Here is a 10,385-nt window from a genome sequence, read left to right as displayed (position 1 = left end):
TGCTCCTCTATATCTCTACTGCTACCGGGGGGCCTATAGAATACTCCTAGTAGAGTAACTGCTCCTTTCTTGTTCCTTAATTCCACCCATATGGACTCTAGAGATGATCCTTCTACAACATCCATCTTTTCCACAGCCGTAACAGTGTCCCTGACCAGTATCGCCACCCCTCCTCCTCTTCTCCCTCCTTCCCTATCCCTCTTAAAACACCGAAAACCAGGAATATTCAATATCCACTCCTCTCCTGATGTCAGCCACGTCTCAGTAATAGCCACGATATCATAGTCCCCCATACTTATCCAAGCCCTCAGTTCATCCCCCTTATTCCTGACACTTCTTGCATTTAAGTAAACACACTTCAGTCCATCTACCTTACTACTTTTATAGCCTGTATTCTTCTTCTCCTTCCCCAAACCCTCTCTACCTATTTGATCTAACTTTTCCCCATCCCCTTCTTCCTCTGACCTACTCCTCCGTTTCCCTTCCCCCTCACAAACTAGTTTAAACCCTCCTGAACCACCCTAGCAAATCTCGCCTAACCCTTGGTGCCAACCTGTATAAGATCCCTTTGTCAGATAGGGTCGCAAAGAGAGCTTTTGGCATTTCTGCCTTCATAACTCAAAGCATTGAGTACAGGAGTTGGGATGTTATGTTGAAGTTGTATAAGAAATTGGTGAGGTGGAATTTAGAGTATTGTGTGCAGTTCTGGTCACCTACCTACAGGAAAGATACCAATAAGCTTGAAAGAGTGCAGGCACAATTTACAAGAATGTTGCAAGGACTTGAAGACCTGAGTTATAGGGAGAAGTTGAATTGGTTAGGACTTTATTCCCTGGAGTGCAGGAGAATGAGGGGAGATTTTAGAGGTATACAAAATTATGAGAGGTATAGACAGGGTGAATGCATGCAGGCTTTCCCCCCAAGGGAGGGTGAGATTAGAACCAGAGGACATAGGTTTAGGGCGAATGGTGAAATATTCAAAGGGAATCTTAGGGGAAACTTCTTCACTCAGAGGATGGTGTGAATGTGGAATGATCTGCCAGCGGAAGTGGTAGATGCAGGTTCAATTGTAATATTTAAGAGAAGTTTGGATAGGTAAGAAGATGGGAGGGGTTTGGAGGGATATTGTATGGGTGCAGGTAGATAGGACTAGGCAGATCAGGTCAGCATGGACTAGATGGGCCAAAGGGCCTGTTTTTATGCTGTAGTACTCTACCACCCTATCCCCACTCTTTGCATTCTGACTGTTAACCAGGGTCACAATCTATGCCAGTAAATCACTCCCAATTCCTTGTTGACCAACCTCCAGCCGAAAACCTTACAGAAAGCCGCTGAAAAATATATATATTACATCCACCGCCTCCCCCTTATCTTTGCTCTTGATCACAGCTTCAAAGAACTCCAGTAGAAGAGTCAAACATGATGCCACTTTCATGCATCCATTGTTTTCTATCGCTTTTTTCTAGGTGTTCTATTATTACATTCTAGATGATAGGTTTTCCTGCTACTGAGCTTTAACTTTGGAGCGGGGTTTGAGCAAAGCATCAAACAATAGCGCGGACAGTGAAACAAAACTAACCTTATCATTCCAGACAACTACAATTCCCAGAATGCATGCGGCACGATGGCGCTGTGGCTTGTGGGGTGATGGATGAAGGATTCCTCATCGGCCCGGGCTGAATGCGGCAGGACTGTGACGACATTTGACGAGCGTCGCCTTCCGCCAATCGGCGCGAGCGGAGGGCGGGATAGAACGCGGCGCCCCGCCCCGCGGTGCCGGGCGCCGTCCAATGGCAGGCGTGAGAATAGAAAAAAACGGGTGGGCGTGGCGGGCGCTTTGTGGGTTGAGTTGACTCGGCCGGTTGCGATGGTACAGTGCGACGTAAGAGGTTGCGGCAACCATGGAGGGAGGAGGAGCCGGGGCTGGAGCCGCCGCCGCCGCCTGACTGAGGGGGACTCTCATCTATTGATTATCCTGAGGTGTTCTTCACCCTCTTTTCGCCCCTCTCCGTCGCCTCCTCGCCGGGTGATGAAACAGGGACGGCAGAAAAGTCCCCGCCACTTGTAACGTGAGGGGGGCGAAAGCGGGCGGTCGTCGAGGGGCGACTCACCCCGGGAGGAGGGGGTGATGGTGGCGGTGATGTCGAGCGGTTTCACAGGTAAGCCTCGGGCCCTGCCTGAGCCGCTGCTCGTACACACCAGAGGGGTGGCGAGTGAGGCTGCAGCCGCCCCGCAGCGGCAGAGGCAGACCACGTCCTGCTAGTGGTCGGGGTGAGACCGGGGGTGGGGGCCGAGGCGGGCTGGCCTGTGGGGGGGGTGTGTCTCACTGTTTCTGTGGCCGGTCTTGTTAGTTTGTGAGCTTCATGGGACAGAGAGGAGGGAGCCGGTTCTACTCCACTGGTTGGGATTGGTGTGGGTTAATTGATGCTCTCCCTGGACCGAGTCATGGGCAGAATAAGCTAAATCTTCCCGTTTTCCCACCTGGCTTTTTTTTAAAGCCACAAGCTGCTGAATCATTTATATTATTGTGCTGGATTGTTGACCGGGGGGGGAACCACTACCGAATTGATCCCGCACACACTGGCTGATTGTAATTTCATCACGCTTGTGTTTGACACACGCGCTGTAGGCAGTCAAAATTGATCGGTACATTCTGCTGAACATCCTCAGGATCCAGTCGGCCATGGTAATCTCCAAACGTGGACATTATTTGTAGTGCATGTTATGAAGGCCTCGCAGTAAAACGATTTGCAGGATCGTTTTTTCTACTAGATGTCATATGGAGGTTTGCTTCAGCTTACAATATTTTTTAAAAGGCATTGACCTTGAAAGAATGGAAAGGCATTTGTTTGAAACCCCGTGGAAATAAGCGCCGCGGTTTTTTGTTGTTAGGAGAATCATTTGGCGCTGACAGAATGGATCGACGAAATAACGGCGATAAAGCAGCTTTTGGCGATGTTGCAGAAAAAACAATCCCACTGCAATATTTATTGCCTCGTGGTGTATTCTGTTCATGCCTTTGCGTCACTAATGTGTGCAGAGGCATTTATTTGTGTGCATTTCAGTACCTGATGTTTTTTCCCAAGTAAATGGGATTTACCCGGTTTCTTTATTTTCAAAGCGAGGTCTTATTTGCACGGATTTATATTGTTTTGTGGCAAAGGACTCCGTCGTGGCTTTTAAGAACGGTTGGATTTGTGAATTTAGATCATTTATTTATATATGCAAAATGATGCACAGATAACATTAACTATGGATTTGAAGAGTAATAGTTACTGAAACTGAAATTCAAATATGAATGCATTTGAGTCAAAGCAGCTAACTTTTGAAAGTAACCTAAATCTGTGAGAGACGAACTGATTTACACTGATTTTTTAATATTGTTTTATTGCAAGGTTTAAGGGACAGTATAAATAAGCTTTGTTGTATGGAGTGTAACCTGATTGGTCATGGAAAGGTGTGGACAATACAAAAAAAACTGCTATCACTTTCATTTCAACATTCATTGCGGTTTCTGAACTTTTTTCAGTGGTCCACAGACAAAAACTGAAAATGAGCTGATTGTTAGCCAAACAAAAAATCATTTCCTCAGTTAGTATAAATCGAAACACTAGAGATGTGATTTTATTTGTAAATCTAGGATCTGTTGTGAATAATCAACAGTACAAGTTGGATGACATCTACAAATGAAGATCAAATTTATGCAGTGATTTTGGAACTTAGTTTTTTATGGTTTCTTACAAGGATATCCTACTAGGTGAAAATTTTGATTACTAAATAAGTGTTTAATTATGCTGATGAGAAACTGATAAGAGGAAATGTTTTTTTTAAAGCTGTGTTTAAACTGGATATTTCAATGAATTAACATTTATGGCTTCATTGTACCACATTTGGTACCCATGAGTGCTTATATATTTTTTGGTTTATTCGCAGCAATAACACATCCAGAAAATTGATTTTACATTCACAGGTTTTTGAAGTTGGAATAAATGTAAAGTTAGTAATCTTAACAAAGCACAAATAGTACTGATGTGTATTATTACTGAGTTGTATTTTAACAAAAATTAGATGGCTGACTGAGGATAACAGCAACAACATTGGTTGGCAGTGGGGTTTGACTTGCACCAGATATTTGTTTCTAGTATGGTTTCCATATTTTCCAGGCAATTTGTAACAGAGCTTATTTCTTTTTGAAAGCCTAATTTTTAATAATGGCCAACTCAAACTGATTTCATGCAAGTCTGTAATATGATTTTTGGCTACCTTTTTATGGATATGGCCACTGGGACCTTTGTAACCAGCAGGTCTGTTGAGTTATAATATTCTAACCATGGTATTCTCTGGTTGTTAATCTATGGAGGATGGTTAGTATTTTGCAGTCTAGAAGGGAAAAGGTCATCCTAGCAGGTTAAAGTAGGTGAACAGTTGTTGAAATAAGTTATTCCTTCAGTAGAAATTAAACCTAGATGGTGGTCTTTAATGATTCTGATGAATAAGCTAAATAACAATAGCATATTGTTAGCTTAACTGGTATAAATTTCAGGTTAATATTTTATGCATTGATGTGGAAATTAATTCCAAAAGATGTTATCTTTAAAGGGAATAAAGCCCCAGCAATGTAGATATAGTTATATGTATGGTGTGTGTGCGATTACATTTGATGGATCACTTAAAAAAAACAGGAAATTTTGCCCATAACAAGATTTTACAAACAACACATGAATCCTAAAAGAAAATAATCTACTTTTAGGTGTTGGTTCAGACAGAGATTTGTTTAGTGCTGAGAGTACTCCCTGCTCCTATTGCTAGGAATTATTTCAATGTATTTGAGAGGGTAGAGGGGTCATGAGTTTAATGTGCCATCTAAAATACATAGCACTGCTTCAGTTACTGTGCTTTAGTGATAGTTGCACAAATCCGTATTGTGATTGTTTGACTTTGACAAGAATGCTATCAAATAAACCAAGCTGAAAATAGGAAAGGATTTTTTTTAAAAGTGGATATTTCTTGGCCCTTTCCTCCATTACGTCAATGAGACTCACACCATGAATAGACCCCCAAGTAATTTTGTGATGTTTTGCAAATTTTTTTAACTTAATGTTGATAAGTTTGGTTAATGTGTTTGTGGAAAGTGTTGTTATGGTACTGGGATAGCAAGTACTGATGATGGGCTTTAATTGCACCAATTATTGAAATTTAATATTGTAATTGTAGTAGTTGGGATTATCAGAATGTGGTGAATTTTACTAGAAGCATTCTTTATTATAATTGGTATGCACAAGCAATGGGTATATTACTATTTTGTTTCTTCCCAAAAAAATTCAGACATCCTATTCCTCAATGCCCTGTGAGTAAAATTTAAAGCGATAATCAGTGACTTGGTGAAAGTTGGTTTATGTTATCAGTAGGCTTAATGGTAAAGAATTCAATTCTTGTTAGGTTGTTTGAAATTAAAATCCTTGTTTGAACTGTTGACTGAAAGCATTCCCAGTATAAAGGAATAGAAATCAACATATCTAGTATGACTCCTAGTTGAGTGAGTGTCCAGCAGTATAATGTGTAAATGTTAAAGCTTCTACCATATCTTTATATTTTATAGTGTAACTTTGAATTTAATTAAGATGGGTGATGTAGCTTTGGTATGTGGGAGCTGGTGGCTATTGGGATCCATGGCATCTATGCAGAAAATTACCGCAGGCAGCATGAGGAACTTCGATTCAGAATTGAGCTGGATTTCAGGACTCGGACACTGGAATCCATCAGGGAAAGGGAAAGTTACCTGGGTATTTTGTTTTAATAAGTCCTTAGATTGGTCAGTCAAGAGGGACTGGTGAGGTTGATTGCTTGTGAAGTAGATCTGGACATCTAAGGGTAGCATTGGAGGAACCTTAGTTCATGAATACATCCAACAAGAACTTGTTTAGTTTGTGTGGACAAGAGCAGAGATTGAAGGCAGGCTGAGCAAATTCTCCACAAGAGCATGGTGTAGGGGGCCATTCACATTGGTAGTGAGGAAGGTAATAATGATGTGGGGCACTATTTTTAGGGGCATAGATACTGTTTTCTGCATCCATCTGCAAAAGTTCCAAATGTTGTATTGCCTGCCCTGTACCAGGGTCAAGGGCATCTCCATGGAGCTAAAGGAACTTGATGCGAGAGGATTGATCCATTATTGTGATCCAAGTGGGAACAATCAACAGATAGGACAAGAGTTTCTGCTGGAGGAGTAGCCAGGATCCAAAGTAAAAAGCAGGTCACAAAGGTGGTAGTTTGTAGATAATTTTCTGAGCCATATGTGAATTGGTCTAGGGTAAAAAGGAACAGAGAATTGAATACATGATTCAAAGTTTGGAGTGAAAGAAATGGGTTTTAATTTAGTGAGTCTGGCGCCAGTACTGGGACAGGTGGGAGCTCCTCTTTTGGGAAGGGTTTCACTTGAATCAAGTTTGGACCAATATCCCAGCAAATCAAATAACTAGTACTACAGATAAACTTGGAACTAAATTGTTGTGGGGCAGGTTCTGTTGAGAAGAAATTTAGAAAGTTTAAAGGGAAAGGATAAGGTGATAAATAGAGTAGTAAAATGGATCATGGTAACCAGACTCTTATGAAGGGATAGTGCAAACAACTGTAAGAGTATTTCTCCAATTAGTCAGGGGACAGGGAAAATTGGTAAAACAACATGGGTATATTTTAAAAAGCCATTACAGAGATGTGGTTGGGAATTAAATATTCCATGATGCCTTTAGAAGAGATGGCCAATGTGGGATGGGGGAAGGATTGCCCTGATAGTAAAGAATGGGATATAAAGAAAAGGATCATAGCTCAGAAAAATCAAGGAGAGCCAGTTTGGGTGGAAGCTAAGAAAGAGAAAGGGGCAGAAAACATTGGTGGGAGTCATCTACTTGTCCACAAACAGTAGTGGTAATGTTGGATTTGTATGTTTTTTTTTACATATGTTGGGAAACTCAAGGTCATGCATATTAAAGTCCTCCATATCTATTACATGTAGGCTGGGTAAGTCAAATTGGCAGTACTTGTGTGGAGGGTGAATTCATGAACTATAAGAATTGGTTTTGTGGATCAGCTTGTTAAAAAACCAACCGGGGAAGTGGCTACATTGTATCTAGTATTGTACAATGAGAGGGGGTTAATTCATAATCTGGATATAAGAGGCCTTGAGGGAATAGTGATCATAATATGATGTAAGTTTATAAAAGGATTGAAGGTTTCATTCATTCTTAAATCTAAACAAGGCAAACTACAAAGGAATGAGTTGTGAGTTGGCCTTGTTAGATTAGGCAATTCCATTAAAAGATGTGGCAGTAAACAAGCAGTAGTTAACATTTAAAGAATTTACAAGCCTTTAAGGCACACAAATCTAAGAAGAAAAGTGACTTGGCTGTAGCTAACAAGAGTTTAAAAATGCTGTTGGGTCAAAGAAAAAAGCAGTGGGCATCAAGATTGGGGAAAATTTTAGAATTTGATAAAGGAGAATCAAATGGTAAGGATAGGAAAAATGGAATATGAGAGTTATCTAGCAATAACACAACTATAGATGTGTAAAAAAGGAAAAGATTAACAAAAGTTAATGTGGATCCCTTATGGACTGAGACAGCAAAAGTTATGTTGGGAAGTAAGGAATTGGCAGAGAAATTAAATATTTTGTCTGTTTCCGTGGAGGAAGAAGAATGTTGAGGAGGAGCTGAAAGAAATTAGCATTTAAAAAAAATTGAAGCAATTAATGTGACTGAAAGGTGATAAGTTGGCAAGGCTTTATGGCTTGCGCCCCACGGTTTTGAAAAAAGTGACAATGGAGATGCTAGTTGTCAGCTTCCAGAATTCTATGGATTCCAGAATGGTTCCCACCATTTGGGTAGTAACAAATTTAACCCCACTATTAAGAGAAGGAGAGGGAATAACAGAAATTATAGCTTGTTGTCACTAGTAGGAAAAATTTGAGAATCTATTCTTAAGGAAGCACTTTGACTCTGCTCAATCCCGTTGCTAGGAACATGGATTTATGAAACAAAAATCATGTTTGATAACTTTGTAACCACTAGAAAAGATGAGAAACCCAGGGTTATGGTGTATTTGAACTTCCAGATGCTTTTTGGAAAGGTGTTACAGTATAAGTTATTAAAAGTTACAGCACATGTGATTGAATATTAATGATGTGGAGTGAAGATTAGTGAACAGAAAACAGTAGGAATAAGTGGACCATTTTTTTTGTTGAGGCTTTGACTAGTGAGGTGCCACAGGGATAAGTGCTGAGTCCAGATGTTCACAATATATTATCAATGATTTGGATCAAGGAATTCTGTGTTGTATCTCAAGGTTGCTGATGATATGAAGCCAGGAGGTAGCATGGGTTATTGGAAGATGCAGAGAAGCTCTAGGATGAATATAGACAATCTAAGTGAAGGGTCAATGGCATACATTCAAATAAAAACAAGTGAAGGATTCAAAGGTGCTGGTGTTCAGAGGGATTGGAAGTTAACATGCAGGTCAGCAGGCAATAGGGAAGGCAGATGTTACGTGGCTTTTATTACAAGAGATCAAGTATGAGAGGTAAAATGCTTACTGTGATAACCTAGGTCCTTGAGGCTGCAACCAGACTTGTGCAGAGGTTTTTCTTCCTCGGGAAGGGTATACTTGTAATAGAGGTGTGTAGTACAGGTTCACTCATAGGATGGGGGAATTCTTCTATTGGTGATATACTGTTGAATTTAGAAGGATTAGAGTTGTTTCCTTTGGGTGCCTAGAAACAGATTACAGTTTCAAAACAAACAAGTGGATGGTGATGAGGAGAATGTTCTTCATCCAGAGAACACTGGGTTTTGGGAATTCTATATGCAAGAGGACTGAGGCTGTGTTGCTGAAATTATTCAAGTCAGAGATTTATTGGTTTTATAATAGTAAGGTCTACTTCTATTTATGCTTTTTATTATTGAATGGAAGTTGTATGGAAGCAGTAATATATTGAAATAGGATAAAAGAAAAGATTAAAATGACCACCTTCATTAAGAATTTTGAAAAGATTGTTTTTATGAGAAGCAGCCCAATAGTTGCAGAGTAGTTAATGATGCCACAAACATAAGCAATGACAGTTTACACCTCAGTTTGTAATCTGACCATTGCACTAAATGAGATGCACATTTTTAGGTTGTAATCACAAGTCTACTAAGTTCTACCTACTCAGTCTTGGGACCTTTTTGACCTTGGCTGTATAGTGAATTGTGCTGCTTCTAGAAAATTTAGTGGAGCAAACTGAATAACATTGACACTATGCAATAGATCATAGAATGCACAACAGTACAGCACAGGAGCAGGCCCTTTGGTCCATGATGTTTGTGACAACCATGATGCTTATTTAAACTAATCCCATCTGCTTGCTCATGATCTAGATCCCTCTATTCCCTGCCTGTTCATGTGTCTGTCCAAACACTACTTAAACATTGCTATCATATCTGCTTCCACCATCTTCCCTGCACTGTGTCTCAGGCATCTACCACTTTCTTTATGGGGGGGAAACTTGCCTTGTAAACCTTCGAACTTTCCACCTCTCACAAACTAAGCCGTTTAGCATTTCTACAATGGGGAAAAAGACACTGATTACCTACTCCATCTATGCCTCTCATATACCTTTTTTATCAGGTTGCCTCTCAGCCTCTGCTCCCAGAGGAAAAGTCCAAGTTTGTCAAACCTCTCCTTATAGCTGATACTCTAATCCAGGCAACATTGTTGCGAACCTCTTCTGCACCCTCTCCAAAGCCCCCGCATTCTTCCTGTAATGCGGCAGCCGCAACAGCACAGAATATTCCAAATGTGGCCTAACCAAAGTTTTGTACAACTGCAATATGACTTTCTACTTTTATACTCATTGCTTTGATTGATGAATGCAAGTATGCTGTGCTCCTTCTATACCCCCCCTATCTACTTGTGTTGTAACTTTCAGGAAACTATGAACCTGCATCCCAAGATTCCTCTGTACATCAGTGCTCCAAAGGATCCTGCCACTTACTATATACTTTCCTCACTCTTGTCTAGATTAAACTCAATCTACCATTTTTCCATCCACATTTCCAACTGATCTGTATCCTTCTGAATCCTTTGACAACCTTCCTCACTATCCACAACTCTGCCTTTTTTGTTGGCTGCAAGCTTGCTAATCGGCCCACCTACTTTTTCATCCAAATCATTTATAAATATCACAGACCAGAGGTCCCAGCACTGATCTGTGTGGAACAGCACTGGTCACAGACCTCCAGTCAGAATAACACCCCTCCACCACTACCCTCCGTCTTCTATGGTCATGGTGATTTTGAATCCAATCTACCAAGTAAGCGTGGATCCCATATGCCTTAATCTTCTGGATCAGTCTA

At 40.7% G+C, this 10,385-nt stretch overlaps 1 protein-coding gene across 3 annotated transcripts in view; it reads left to right on the top strand.

The window, feature by feature from the left end:
* The first annotated feature begins 1,869 nt into the window (after window positions 1-1,869).
* The window catches only part of LOC127578397 (tau-tubulin kinase 2-like), a 227,024-nt gene continuing 218,508 nt past the window's right edge, over window positions 1,870-10,385 (top strand). Inside the window, exon 1 of one of the 3 annotated variants that reach the window (XM_052030378.1) lies at window positions 1,870-2,159. The gene's annotated coding sequence lies outside the window, so the exon portion shown is untranslated. Of the gene's footprint in view, window positions 2,160-2,630; window positions 2,687-10,385 lie in introns of those variants that run through there. The other 2 variants (XM_052030397.1, XM_052030387.1) reach the window with 2 other exon arrangements.

Source organism: Pristis pectinata, chromosome 1 (assembly GCF_009764475.1).
Source record: "Pristis pectinata isolate sPriPec2 chromosome 1, sPriPec2.1.pri, whole genome shotgun sequence".
NCBI classification, from domain to species: Eukaryota; Metazoa; Chordata; class Chondrichthyes; order Rhinopristiformes; family Pristidae; genus Pristis; species Pristis pectinata.
This window is presented reverse-complemented; position numbering and strand designations above follow the sequence as displayed.